Source organism: Pinus tabuliformis, chromosome 7, assembly GCF_031772625.1.
Source record: "Pinus tabuliformis cultivar Carrire ecotype Pingquan chromosome 7, CPIR1, whole genome shotgun sequence".
Classification (NCBI taxonomy): domain Eukaryota; kingdom Viridiplantae; phylum Streptophyta; class Pinopsida; order Pinales; family Pinaceae; genus Pinus; species Pinus tabuliformis.
The window spans coordinates 505,313,272-505,329,692 of NC_142293.1; positions in this window are offsets into that span (position 1 = coordinate 505,313,272).

The following is a 16,421-nucleotide window of genomic DNA, read 5'->3' on the forward strand; positions in this document are numbered from 1 at the left end:
GAAAAACATTGAATATAAACCCCAATTTAACAGATGTTGAAACACAACAATTAATGAAGCTACTTCATGAAAATAAGGAGGCATTTGCATGGGATTATACAAACATGAAGGGAATCTCTCCTGAATTATGTACTCATCGCATCTATATCAAGGAAGGTTTCTGACCAATCTGTCAACCCCAGTGACGAATGAATCCCAATTTAAGGGAAATTGTCAAAGAAGAACTTCAAAAATTACTTAATGCAGGGTTTATATATCCTATATCTGACAGTGAATGGGTTTCTCCATTGATTACAGTACCTAAGAAAAATGGGAAATGGAGAGTATGTGTAGATTATAGAGCCTTAAACAAAGCAACTCAAAAGGATCACTTTCCCTTGCCATTCATTGATTAGGTGTTAGATAGTTTGTCAGGAAAGAAATTCTTCTCCTTTTTAGATGGTTTTAGTGGGTATAATCAAATCAAAATTGCACCCCAAGACCAGGATAAGACCACTTTTACTAGTCCCTGGGGAACTTTTGCCTATAGAGTTCTCCCATTTGGACTATGTAATGCTCCAACAACTTTCCAAAGAGCAGTGATAGGAATCTTTTCTGATATGATTAATGACTCCATGGAGATATTTATGGATGATTTCACCCCTTATGGTGTGTCTTTTAAAGATGCATTGCAAAACCTTGAAAAAGTACTTAAACGTTGTGTACAAGCTCACCTTTCCTTAAGCACTGAAAAATGTCATATGATGATGAATGAAGGAATTGTACTTGGACATTTTATTTCATTTCAAGGAATTCAGGTAGATCCATCCAAAATACAGGTAATTCAGAATCTTCCTATTCCTAGAACACAAACTGATGTAAGAAGCTTTTTAGGACATGCAGGATACTATAGAAGATTTATTAATTTTTTTTCTAAAATATCTTCTCTTTTGTTTTTGTTACTTATGAAAAATGTTGAATTTAAGTGGACTAAACTTTGCCAGAAAGCATTTGATGAACTCAAGCATCAACTATCTACAACTCCTATTTTAAGGGGACCTGATTGGGCACTTCCTTTCATATATCCTCTGATGCTTAAGATATTGCAATTGGAGTTGTCTTGGGACAAGAGGAAAACCATCTTCCTTATGCTATCTACTTTATTAATAAGAATATGACTTCTGCTGAGCTTAATTACACAGTTACTGAAAAGGAATTCTTAGTAGTTATTTATGCTATTAACAAGTTTCGACATTACATTACTGGTTACTCTACTTTTGCCCATATTGACCACTTTGCTATTAAGTATTTAATGAACAAATCTATCACAAATGCTCGAGTTACCAGGTGGTTATTATTATTACAAGAATTTGATATTACAATTGTAGATCGACCAGGTAAAGAAAATGTAGTTGCTGATTTCCTTTCTCGGTTAAAAGCTGATGATAATACTCCAGTAGATGATTCCTTTCCTGATGAGTATTTATTTGCAATATCTACTCACTCACCTTGGTATGCAGACATTGCCAATTATTTGGTTGTAGGGAAGTTACCATCACACCTATCACATCAACAGAAAAGAAAGATCATTCAACAAAGTGCTCCGTATAGCTGGATAAGTGGGTGTCTTTTCTACACAGGAGTTGATCATGAAATCTGGAGATGCATTAGAGAAGATGAGGTTTATGATATATTGAAAGCTTGTCATGATGGCCCTTGTGGAGGGCATTTTGCTGATAAGAGAATGACACATAAAATTCTCAGGATGGGCTATTACTGGCCCTCACTTTTCAAGGATGCAAAGAAATATGTTCGGGCCTGCGACAACTGTCAGAGAATGGGTCAACCAAATCATAGAGATGAAATGCCATTGAATCCCCAGGTAATACTTGAACCCTTTGAAAGATGGGCTCTAGATTTTGTAGGGCCCATTAATCCTCCATCCAATCAAAGAGTTTACATATTAGTTTGTACAGATTATATGACTAAATGGGTGGAGGCTAAAGCACTCATTAGAGCTAATGAAGAATCTGTTTTAGCTTTTCTATTTGAAGAAATATTTGTTATATTGGGTGTGCCTAGAGAGCTAGTTACAGATGGAGGACCTCCTTTCAATTCTCATGGTTTTAAAGCCACCCTTCAAAAATATCATATTCATCATAGAATGACTACACCATACCACCCCCAAGCTAATGGGCAGGTGGAGAGTACAAACAAAGTCATAGAAGCCATTCTAACAAAAACAGTGAAGGAGAATAGGAAGGATTGGTCTCAAAGGCTCCCTGAAGCACTATGGGCTTACAAAACTACCTGGAGGAATACTACAATATTTTCTCCCTATGAATTGGTTTATGGTAAAAGTGTTGTTTTTCCTGTGGAATTTGAAATTAAAACTTTAAGAACTGCTTTAGCTGTTAACCTTGATTTGACTGATGCACAAACAACAAGGTTGTAACAGCTTCAGGAATTGGATGAAAAGAGGTTAGATGCCATTCATCAAACAACTATGATCCAACAACAAAGAACAAGGTGGCATGATAAAACCATCAAGCATAAGCAGTTCCAAAAAGGTAATTGGGCTTTATTGTATGATTCTTGGTTTGAAAATTTTCAAGGGAAACTACGTACAAGATGGTTGGGACCTTATGAAATAGATACTGTTTTTCCCAATGGAACAATAAGGCTCCTAACAATTGATGATTCTAGGACACCATTATTGGTAAATGGTCATCGGCTTCGTCTGTACCAGCGACCCATTTCCAAAGAGGACTTTAAGGCCACTTGCATGGCAGATTCACATTATCTTTTCTTGGGGGAGCCTGCTGCCCCTCATTGCTATTAATTTCTGCATTGTATTTTTAAGTATTAGATTAGATTTCTTAACTAATAATCCCTGTCAAGGGTTGGCATGTTATAATTGACTTTTTGCAGATTCCAAATTTAGGACAGGATGATTGAAAAGGAAAATCCTACTATAAGCAGATCCAAGCGTCATTTTGGAACTTTGTCATCTCATTTCAATCCATCCATAATTCATTTCCCCATCCTTCAGTAAAATTTCCATCATTTCTCATCCCCCATCGTTTTTCAACAACATTTTTCTCATCAAGCAAAAAAAATATCTTTCAGCAACATTTCCCTATTTTTCCCATCCCTGCAATAGTATTCTTCAGCAACATTTCCTTTATCTTCCCTGTTGCTGAAACACCATTCTTCATCCATTTCCTGTTGCTGAAACACCATCCTTTACTCATTTCTGTTGCTGAAACATGATTCTTCACTCATCTTTCCTATTGCTGAAAAATTGTTTCATTGAACATAATCACATAGCACTTTTCGTCATAAAAATCACTTCTGATGCTAATTCCATCCCTTCACTGCCTTCTCCTATAATTATATAGACCTATAACAGAATTATCCTCATAATTTCTTCCATGATTGTTGATGATCTATTGGCAACGAGTATTATATTTTTTTTGAAATATGGACTAAAGGTAAACATGAGGTATGTAAATATTATGTGTGAATACGATTAAACTATAGTTAAATGAGAAGATTATGTCATAATTACCACAATCCCCGTACATTTAAAAGCCATCATTTCAGTCGTAGTTGGGGGGGATACCGAAATCATACGCCATTATTTCACTTATATGCCATCATTTCACAACAAGCCAATTACTGTCATTGTTTTTACCCACGAATTACATCTCATCACCTCGCCTCAGCGTTGTTACTCCATGTCCCCATTTGCAAAAGTTACTTTGCCCAAAGAGCGGTAACTCGGTTTTTGACTATGCATTTTACTGAAGCTGGTTAACTATGGGGGGACCTGCTATTCGACATGAGCCTGACTCGATAGCTCTACTTGAATTACATCCAGAAGTATATCAGATTTTTCAGCAAGCAGGCTGGGTAGATTATTTTTAGAGGCTTCAGGGATTCGATCCACAACAAGTCCTTGAATTTGCACGTAATTTACGTGATGGTTATTCTATGGTTCAGGGAGTTTGAATTCCGATTACAGAGCATGACATAACACAGGTTTCAGGCTTGCCAGTCACTGGAATTTTATTGGTTTATCCGTAAGCATATCATTCTGAATGCACAAATGGATTTTCTTCTGCCAAGAGAACAGGTCGAACCCAAAGGCTGGGGCACCTAACTTCACTCATTACCACCTCCATGGCCGACGGTTGCTGAATTCGTCAAGCATTATCTCACTTGTGAAGGTCGCTACCAGGTAGTCTATCAGCATGACTTTGTCTTATTAAATCATTTGAGACATGGTAGACTGTTGAATATTCCATATTATTTACTTGGGTGTCTGAAGAATATGTCACATTATTGTAGACAGGCAAAATACCCACTCCTTTCCCTCACCCATCACCGTCTTGTCCAGCTACTAATTCAGAAGGGCTTTGCTCAACAAGCTCTCCCTCCTAATAACCCACCCCTGGACCCTCAGTAGGCTACTGAAAATCCTCAAGAAGTCCTTGAAAATCCCCATGAGCAGTAACCTGATAACATTCCTGATCCCCCAGAAATTCCACCAGTAGAATCAGTTAATCCAATTGGCCCTCCCACTGCATCAACTCCATCCCGTAATTTAGCAGAATCATCTAATCCCACTATTCATATTCCTAGTGATGACTCTGAAGATAACCTTCCCCTCGCTATGCTAAAAAGAAAAAGGCAGAGTAAGACCACTTTCCTACCAAAAAGGCGAACTAGGGCCTCGACCAAAGAAGCTACCATTTCTGATAGCCCTCTCCCTCAGAAGAAACCTACTCGTAAAAGGAAAATTACTCCTCTCCCTGCCTTTTTACCCCAAAGACGAATGAGGGCATCAACTGAAGCAGCAACTGCTGCCACCATCCTGAATTCCCCACCAATTCGTCTAAAACCCCATACCCCATCACAATCCCAAGACCCTGAATCCTTGCCTGTCTCACCCTCGGGCACTGAAACACAAGAACCAGATGCCCAGGGTTTTATGACATCATTTCTTTCTGAGCTAGTAGTTGAAACACAAGAACCAGCTACTCAATCAGTAGTTGCCACACAAGAACTAGCTGTTGATTTACAAAATCTAGATGCCCAGGAAGTTGCACAACACGCAGTTGTCACACAAGAACCAGCTGTTGATTCACAAAATCTAGATGCCCAGGATATTGCACAATAGGTAGTTTCCCCACAAGAACCAGCTACCTATCCAGCAGTTGCTCCACAAGAACCAGCTGCTGAGATACAAAACCTGGATGCCTTGGACATTGCGCAGCAGGTAGCTGTCACACAAGAACCAGCTACCCATCCAACAGTTGCTCCACAAGAACTAGTTACTAAGGTACAAAACCTGGATGCCCTGGACGTTGCACAACAGGTAGCTGCTCCACAAGAACTAGCTACTCATCCAACAGTTGCTCCATAAGAACTAGCTGCTAATATGCAGAACTTGGATGCTTTTAATGTTGTACATGACATAGTTGCCCAACAAGAACTAGCTACCCATTCAGTAGCTGCCACACAAGAACCAGCTGCTGATACATAGGATCTAGATACTCAGAATGTTGCCCATCTAGTAGCTGCCACACAAGAACCAGCTGCTGAGACTGTGACGGATACACAAAGCCCGGTCACTCTGGCTTCCCTTTTGCAGGAAAATGAGTTTTTAAAGTCAAAACTTGAAGCTTATAAGTAGGAATTAGTAAAGTCAAGGGAAGCCTATGACAGAGAGCTTAATTTATATACTCTAGCCCATGTATCATCCACAACCGAGAAAAGTGCAGAGGCAGATCAGTACAAGGAATATATGTGCAACCAATGCGGTAATATTTATCATCAAGCAGGGTATAAAGTAGTTGAAATCCCACTGCCTGGAGCCTCCCCTGCACCCACCTCTTCAGCAACCAAAAAGGAACACCCTACTGTTACACAAGAACTAGTAGGGCCTTCAGAAATTAAAAAGGAATACCCTACTGTTACACAAGAACTAGTAGGGCCTCCGAAGATTAAAGAAGAATGCCCTACTGCTACACAAGAACCAGTAGGACCTTTGAAAACTTTTGAAAAGGAGGAAAAACCACAAATGTCTCAGCCTACTATGCCAATTAAAGCTGAAGATTAGGTACCATGGCATACAAAAATAGTCCTTACTCAGATTGAACCTCGGCCTGTAAAAACTGTCTTTACTTAGACTGAACCTCGGCCTGCAAAAATTATCTTTACTCAGACTCCCAGTATTGAACAACAAATTGATAGTTGGAAGAAAGCATATGTTATGTCATAGGATAAGATCTTGCGGGAGCATAAAACACTCTAGCAAAATCACATATATTCAAATTGGGAAGCCTTAGAGAAAATACTCCAGCAGTTTCATGCACAGAAGAAAGAGAATAAACAACTAAAGAATAAATTGTTTCTTATATTTGACCTTGTTTAGAAGTTATTAGCTGCTAGAAAACCATCCTTGAACTACTCACTTTTTCTTGCAGAATGCCTAGCATTCTTCCAGATAAAAGCAATAAAAAATGGGAAACCTCATGAAGTTTCTACACCTGAGCAGTTTGTGGAAACTTTCACAGAAGCATCTATCACTGATCAACATTTGCTCTGTGAATTGTATCTACATAATGAGGTTATCCCTGAAGATAGGAAAATCAATCTTAACCCTTTGGTGGGTGATGTTCAGATTAGGGATTTTTTCTCTTTCCTGGCCAATCAGATCACATGGTAGAATGCCTTCCTTGCAACAAAACACAACGAGGACAACAAAATATTGTGGATTTTATCAGAGCCACAAAATCCTGCCATGTTCATCTGGAAGTATTCTCAATTCTTGAAAAAAACAAGGATGGCTGAGCACATCAGGTAGCTACAAGCAACAGTGATACAGGATTGCGAACATTTTGTCAAAATTAAGCAAGTTGCTGCCTTGAAAGCAAACAACTTACTCTGGCAACAATCCTCTAAAGAGAGGCAAGAGTATAATTCTTTCAACCAAACTAATCTTGAAATAGCAATCGCAAGGCTACCTGACTATATCAGATGTGTTCAACAATCTGCTAAAAAATGGATAGGCTATCATTTTCATTTTCCTCTTTTATGGATGCCAGCACAGGAATATAAGGCACATCATAGGTTAAGTAAAAAGGAAGAAGCAGCAGCATGGCAGAAGATACAAAAGGTCCATGGGTTCAGAGACTTAGCTAACAATACCTTCTACAATTACTGCCTAAGTAATGTGCACTCCAAAGCCCAGTACCCCGACTCAGATTCAGAGTAAAAGTTGCATGCAACCCTTTCAGTTGGGGGGATGTTAGGACTCCATATTGTCCCTTTTTGTTTACACATTTTGTTATCTTCCATCCTCTTTCAAACTATAATTAAAGCCCATGTTATTACTTTGATCTATTTTCCAAGGTATATAACATGTCTTCTCATTACTATATGTTTGATTTATTTTACATGTAATTTTACATTTCCTTCATGGTTAATCACTGATCGGATAGTTGCTGAAATAGTTTTGAAGACTGCAGATATTATTGCGGACTACGTTGCTGAAATAGTTTTGTCATTTTGGACTACGTTGCTGAAACAGTTTTGATTACAGTGCTGAAATACTTAAGAACAATGCACAAATCATGTTGCTGAAACAGTCGTGATTTTCATTTTTAGATCTAGCAGCAACAAAAGAGGATCATCAAAGGAGTTGTTACATGGGCCATAACAATTTTATTCCAAAGTTAGGCATTGTCATAACCATTGTAACAGTATTTTGTTAATGGAAGACTCGGTTATCCTATTTTAGCATTTTAGGTCAAAATAGGATTGACAATGTAATTAATTGTAATTGATGTCTCCTCTTTAAAAAGAGGAGACATCAACATTAGAAGGATAGAGAGATCACAGGAAGGTCTAGCTAGGAGCAAGGAACTTTAATCTTTTGTAATATGATACTTTGACAGATGAATAAAAGACTGTTCTGAGCATTTTCTCTTAAGTTCCATTGCTTGGGGAATCTTGTGAGAAGGACAGGGCCCACCTTCATCACAAGATTCACCCCTTAAATTCTATAGTGTGTTAAGTATTATTTTTACATTCATGTCTTGTTAAATTCCTGTTTGCTGAATTTACTTATGCGTTATTGAAACTTTGTATTTGCTGCTGAAACTCTATTTCTGCCTGATTATTGCATTGTTTCCATAATTTCGTTCATAGGTAATCAGTGATTATTTTGATTGGTTTCCTAGAGTGAGTTTGTGAAGCATAGTAATCAGAAACAAGTGCTGAAGATTCCTTCTTGGGGAATAGGGTCCTGTTCTCTGTTAGAGCACAACTAGTCTTTTCCTTTACAGATTGATTTCCTTTCTAAATTGTTCTTTTTAACTGTAATCTAGGATTCCTTTGATCATTGTCTGCAATAGAGAGATTTCTTTTGCTATAACTCAAAGTAGAACTTCAGTTGTTTAAAGCAAGGTATGATTAGAATAAATTATACTGCAACTTTTTACTGCTTTTGGAATTGAGCATATATAGTGTGTAATTGCCTTTGAAATAAACAAAATTCCCTGGGTTGACAATTTATGTAGCACTTGTTTAGATTAATAAGCAATGAAAGTGACCACCAGATAGCAAGGAGATGCCAAACAATATAGTAAACAAAATAATAGCTGTAACAAAGGATCTGTAAAAATATCAAATCCCAAGCAAATAGAAATCAAAGAAATTATCCAACACTAACATGTCAAAAAGATTATTTTTGAGATGTAAGGAGGGTCCCCATGATTTTGTCAGAAAAATTATGGGGGTGGTTGTCGCCACAACAATGGTGAGTCACTGGGAAGAAGAATTTATCTCTAGTTTAAAGATACGAAACCAATAAAAATGAAGGAATTATAGTTAGATTATTCAAAATGCCAGATTCATATATCCTAATAGTTTCATCCCTGTCATGCACCATTAATAACAAAAATCATATCCATAATTGTTCATGAACTTATATTTATCCCATGAATTTAGTATATTCCAGCAAATTGTATATGCAATAGTCAACCTCGTCGGCCATCAGTGTCCAAGTAAACAAGGTAGTCAAGTAAGTCATAGTATCAAATTAACTTCCATACCATAGGCATGGCCACTGCTACTAGCAGGCGTTTATAGCCTCCACATGGATGCCTTTAAAACCTTTTAGATGCCAATGTCCCATCTATTAGGAATAAATTCATAGTTGCAAAAGATCATCTTAAACTTATTTGGATGTCAACAAAAGATCAATGTCCTGGCTTGGTAACTAGTTGATGACAATATCATTCATGGGATATGACACAGTGAACAAGTTGACTTGTGATGAGACCTCGTGTCTTTCAACCTTGTGGTAAAAAGTCATTACCTTGGCTTGGTGACCAATAATAGTAACGTCACAATGTTAGAACGTATGATCATGGTAGGTCAGCTCATGATGAGACCTCTATCCTTCAATTGACCCTTTTTATTTTTAAGTTTATCTTTGTTTATTATTAATATTATAGATAGTACTTAATAAATGGGGTGGCAGATTTCTCCTTAAGAGTGAGGGATGATGTAAAAAGTTTTAAGGCAACTAATTTTTGACAGTGCGATACCCACCAACATTCAACAGTTCTCCCTGATATGTGGTCCCAATTAGACCTGACATCATCTGGGATAGGAGCCCCATCCGAAATATGGCCCGATTTCCAATTTCTTAAAGATTTTCCTTGGCTCTAACTGTCAGCAAGAGAGAGGGCTGCAAATGTTCCTTCGGAAAGAAAGTGAGTGTGACTGGTGAGTGTTCGGTTGCAAGTGTGTCAAGGTTCTTCTACTACGGAGGGGGGAATGAAAGTGAGCCTCTAAGAGAGAGGTAATAGTACCACCCTAGTACAGACACATGCAATCAATAAAGATCCATCTAACATCCAGTGCAATAGTCCACAAAGATGCGACAATCAATACAACCAATCAATAAGAGAGATTTGTCTAATATCTAGTGGAATAGTCCACAAGGATGTGACAACAATAATAACCATTACAACACATTCTCAATATGATAAGTACTAAAATAACTGAATAGTACAACTACTTTAGCATAGATGAAAGCAAACATGAATTACACACATCCACCAAATAGTATTACAAATATTCATAGTCCATGCATAAAGAACGTGTTGGCAATGAGGCTTCTTAGATTAAGTAAAAGTTTCAAGACACATGTATACAATGAATACCACTAGCTCCAATAGTGGAGTGTTGGAGCCACTCCTTACTCGCCAAAGAACTAACTTGTCTCTCTAATGCTATGCAGGAGGAGCCAAGGTGAAAAGTCATCTTCTCATATAATGAGGGTGTATATATAACAAATGAGGTGACACTTCACTTTCCTCATGACTCTTTCACTAACCTCATGACTCTTTGACTTCTTATGACTTTTCGACTTTACATGACTCTTCATATTCTAAATGTGTCATTTGGACTTCCTCCTTACAATACATTTTGAATAGATAATTACGTAACCCACAATGGTGATGTGGCATATGACAACTCATGACATGACATGACATGACACTGCTAACATGGACTACTTGATGATGCGAAGCCACTTTTTCTACTTCTTGCTACATGTCTTCTTTGAGGATGCTCTTCTATTCACCTCCTTATGTCTTAGAGATAAGGAGTCTTCAATGATAAAGTCTTAAGTTGTGGTCGCAAAATGGTGTCCCTTTTGTCTTCTCTTGATTAGTCAGCTTGCATAATTAGGTACACATGTTTATTTCTGCATGTTTCTCTCTTCCACCTCCTTCATCATCTCATCATGGTATGATAAAGTACCTAAACCTACAATTCACTCATGACTAGATGACATCAATCTGATAAAATCCCTAGTCTAAGATGGAACATACTGATCCACTGATTGATCGAGGACCGGGTTGCAGGCTAGGAGAGAGGCTCAGTGACTGCGCAATTGTGCAGTTCAAGACATCACAGGTGAAGCTTGTGCATTGAGATTGCACAATGTGTAGTCTAGGCTGGACTGAGGAAGGAAATTGCATAGCCTAGGAGGTCAAGGTGACAGGTTGAGGGGATGAGCACTGGTTCAACCCATTGCATAGTTATGGGAGGCAAAGGAGGTTGGATGACTATGTAATTGCGCAAATCAAGAGATCAAGGTATGATCTTGAGCTCAGAGATTGCGTAATGTGCAATTGATGCTAGGTTGGATGGATAGATTACATAGTTTTGGGGGCCAAGATTTGTGATCAAGTGCTCAAAATTATGTTCAAAAATCAAAGTGTCAGAATCTTGACAAGCTTAGCTTTTGATCGAATATCTCATCATTATGAATCCAATGGTGCAAACGACACTCATATCCAAGCTCATATGCAAAAGTTAGAGCAAGTCAAAGTTCAAGTTTGACTTGCCCACATGGTAGGATTGGATGATGTGGCAAGTCCTTCAACGAAATAGGAGGCACCAAGTGGCAGCCCACCATTGGCCCCCACATATCAAAAATCTAGGTCGCAGGTGGTTTGGGTTAAAGAATCGATCTCGACAGGGAATAGGTTACAATGGCGATATCGCAATTGCAAATTAGAATCACAACATAGAGAAGGCATTACAGAATCGACCCTCGGTCTTGCCGAGATGCGATATGAAATATCACATGGATTTCATCGCAAAATCACATCACAGGCATCACCCTGCCCATGCAGATAGAGAAACATCGTTTGAATGTTCAGGTCTCAGATGCGATATAATTATCAGTTTTAATTTATAATTCCATTGGATCCACTAAAATCACTATTGCAATATTGTTGTCACGTACATAAAACTTAAAACTACTAGTCCTTGCCGAATTGCAATTTCTGAACCCACCAGGAAGTATGTCTTCGATGGCCGAAATGTGGTAAATTTGGTGGATTTTAGGCCGAATTTGATGGTTAGTCGCTGGAAAAGGGGAATTTGTTGAGTGAATTGTGGAAGAACTAGGAGAGGTCATAACTTCTTCCGTTCTTATCCAAATTGGATGCAAAAAGAGGCTAGATAGCCATTTTTGAGTATTCTAAACTCATTGAGTTAGGTTTTAGAGGCATTTGAGCATTATAAACACATTTTTGTTGTATTTTTGAGCATAATAGAGAGACCTAGGCATTGGAAGCTAGACTAAGGAGACGTAGCCTAGGAGGGGTGAACTCCTCATCAAATCTTTGTGTTGTGTGTTGTATTTTGATGTTCTTTGATGTTATTTTGCTATTGTTCAACATATGTTTTATGTTAAATTGTTTATAACATTTACATAAGAAACTCTTATGGGAATCAATTAAGTAAGAAAACATGGTGAATCCTTAAGAACTTGATAAGAAAATGATAAACATATTGGGTTTTATTCTGAATGGGGAATTAGCACAACATTACTAATCTGCTCCATTTCAAATCAAGTTGGTATCAGAGCATTGGTTTTTTATTACTAGATTTTCTTTGTGAAAGAACGATTTAATTGTTAGCAAGTTTATGTCATGCTTACAAGGTTAAAAATCAAAAGAGGTGAAGGAAAGATGGTTAGAAGTGTTGAAGTTGGGTCAAGTGGAATAAGAGCAAGGTTTCCAAATTCTTACACCAGTACATCCTCAAGTTGTAGAAGTTGTAGTTGAGTTTTCAGAGACCATGTTTGATGAAGGAGAACCTACAAACATGACTGAAGACGAGAAGACCTTCAGAAAGGCTTTCTTTGATATGACAGAGATGGTGAAGGTCCTCTATGAAGAGAGGAATAGAAAATTGCAAGGAGAACGTTCCAAACCTCCCAAAGGAGAAGGTTCTTCAGGAGGAGGTAATGGGAATGGAGACAAGCCTCCACCCTCTCCACCATCTTCTTCATCTTCTACTTCACAAGCATCTTCACACTCTTCCACTATGGCAACCCATACTCATACTCATCATCATTCTTCAAAAGGAGCTGCTAACTCACCTTTTTTAAAGCTTGATGTTAAATTCAAGTTGCCTATGTACAATGGTGAAGTGAATGGAAAGAAGCTAGATAACTAGATTCGTGAGTTGGAGGTGTATTGTAAAATTCAGAACCTTCAAGAGGATGATATCAAAATTTAGTTGCCTTCATTGAGAATGGAGGGTGCAACACTCATTTGGTGGGAATCAAGGACTCAAGAGGAGATCAAAAAACATGGTAAGATCTCTATTACCTGGTTTTATTTCATTGTTGCTATAAAAAGACAGTTGTACACTTTAGCTCATATGAAAAAAACTATCATGAATTGGAAAAATTTAAAACAGTTAAAAGGTCAAAATGTGCAAGTGTATACTCAAGAGTTTAGGAGAAGATATCTTATGCTAGGAGTAGACTTACAGTCACAAGATACTTTGCTGAAATACATAGGAGGCTTGCATAGCTATCTTCGTCATACCATTCTTATGTTTAATCCCATGAAACTTGATGAGGTCTGTGTTCAAGATACACACCTCAAAGCAAGAGGGAAAAATGTACAAGAAGAAGGTAGGAAGAAGCCATTCTAGAGTGGTGAAAAAGGAAAGCAGAAGAAAACTGATTCTAATAAGAAATAAGGAGAGAAACCCGTGTGAAAGAATTATTCCAAAGAGGGTCATGATGAAGCACATTGCTGGAAGCTTCATCCAGAATTACGACAAAAGAAATTAAAAAAAAGGAAAATACAAAACCAATGTTGTTTTACAACAAGACTTGGGTTCAGACTCAAGAGATGAAACAAAAATCACAACCACAGTCACCAAGGGAAAAGCCATGGAAAAAGAAAGAAAATATTCAGTCGTGGCAAGACCCAGAGCAAAACATAACTCCAATAACATTTCAAATGAGGAAAATCGAATCGTGTTGTTCCAGATCCAAGTTATTTCCAAACACACAAAAATCGATACATTGTTTGATAGTGGATCTCAGGAAAATTTAAGTTCTACAAACTTGGTCAATAAATTGAATCTGGAAACCTTGCCTCATCATAAACCGTATCTGTTGGGTTGGATAACCAAATATGCCAATCTTCAGGTCACAAGGATATGCTCTTTTAGGTTTGTAATCACTCCCAATTTTGTTGATGAAGTCGAATTAGACGTGCCACTGGACATTTCTAGAATTGTGTTAGGAAGCCCATATTTGTAAGATGGGAAAGTTGTTTTCCATATATTTGAGAACAAATACCATTTTTTCAAAGATGGCATCGAGTACATTGTAAGAGCCCATTGCAGAAAGCTTAATCTATTTTTGGCAAGCGCAGGGAAAATGAAGTGACTGGTCAATTCCAGCAAGAGTCTTGTGCTCCTTATGATCAGGCAGAAGAATAACACGAAGCAAGAATCCTTTGTAAACTGTGATGTAAAGCTGAAAGATGAACTGGTTGATGTGGTCAATCAATATGGAAACATGTTTCAAGAACCAAAGGGATTACCACCAAAAGGGGGAATTCAACATGAAATGCATCTACAACAAGACTGTCCACTCCTGAACATTGGTATGTATCGAATGTAAATTTTTGAAAGTTTAGAAATTAAAAAACAAGTCCAGGAATTGTTAGATAAAGGATTAATTCTTCCCTCTACTTCACCATGTGATTCACCAATTGTTTTGGTACCCAAGAAAGATGGAACCTGGCACATGTGTGTAGATTATCGATCTTTGAATAAAATTACCATAAAGTATCCATACCCACTACCTAGAATAGATGATTTTCTAGATCAGTTGAAGAATGCAAAATATTTCACTAAATTGGACTTGAGAAGTGGATATCATCAAGTTAGAATAATTAAGGAGGATATTTGGAAGATTTCTTTTAAAACCAAACGGGGATTGCTTGAGTGGCTCATTATGTCGTTTGGTCTTTGCAATGCTCTAGCTACATTCATGAGAGTTATGAAAGATGTTTTAAGATCCTTTCTTGATGAGTTAGTAATTGCCTATTTAGATGATATTTTGATATTCAACACATCATGAGAAGAGCATGTTAAGCATGTGAGGAAAGTGTTGGATGTCTTGAGAAAAGAACATTTATTCCTGAAGATGTCTAAATGTGAATTTGGGAAAACTTCCTTAGTGTATTTGGGCCACATAGTTGGAGGAGGTGAGCTGAGGATTGACCCCTCTAAAGTTTTGGTCATTGTGAATTGGCCAATACCCAAATTAGTTACAAAAGTAAGGATTTTTCTGGGAGTAGCGTAGTACTTGAGGAAGTTCATTGCCAATTTCTCTTCCATAGCAGCTCCACTACATGCTTTGACCAACATGAAGGTTGTCTTATAGTGGGGAGGAAAACAACAAAAAATAGTTGATTCTTTAAAACAAAAGATCAATTCAACCCTAGTTTTAGCATTGTCAGACTTGAAACAACCCTTTGAAATACAAACATATGCAAGTGACTACGCCATGGGTGCAATTCTTTTATAGCATGGTAAGCCCATTTCATTTCATTCTGAAAATTTTAATGGTGTTGTTATTAATTGTCCTACGTATGATAAAGAGCTTTATGCATTGGTGAAAAGTGTGAAAAAATGGAAGCATTACTTGATGGAAAAAGAAACCATTATTCACACTGATCATCAACCATTGAAATATTTGCAATCTCAAACAAAATTGCAGCAATCAAAGAACTTTTGTTGAATTGGATTCTTACAGTGATTCAACTTGGTAATCAGGTATAAGAAAGGTATTTATAACAGAGTTGCTGATATGATTTCTAGACCAATTATTAATGCAACCATTTTACTCAAGAATCATTCTATTTTACCTTAAAGTTATGTTGATCAATATGCACATGATGCTGACTTTCAAGAGGTATATTTAAACTTGAGTCAAGGCCACCAAATTTAGGAATTAGAATACCATGTTCATGATAATTTGTTGTATCATTTGGGAAAACTTTGTGTTCCACAAGGAGAGAGAGTAAATGTCACAAGGGAAGTGCACACTTCTCTTATTGCTGGGCATTTCAGTGTAAGTAAATCGGTGGAAAATATTCATAGGTATTTTTACTAGCCTCGTATGCTTGAAAGCATGTCACGTTTTATCATAGGTTGTTCATTGTGTGCAGTCAGTAAGCCTAGTAATAGGAAACCAGGATTGTACACGCCACTTCCGATGCCCTCACATCCATGGGAGAGTGTTTCTATGGATTTTTTGGGAGGTAGACCTTTATCAAGGAAAGGTCATGATTATTTGTATGTAGTTGTGGATAGGTTCAACAACATGTGCATATTAAAGCCTTGTAAAAAGAAAATTACAACTGAACAAACAAATCAACTTTTGTTTTAAAATGTATGGGTTCATTTTGGGTTACCTACTTCTATTGTAAGTGATCATGATTCCCGATTTGTTGGGAATTTTTGGTCAAGTTTATGGAACTCGATGGACACCAAGTTGAAGAAAAGTACAGGATTCTATCGGAAAA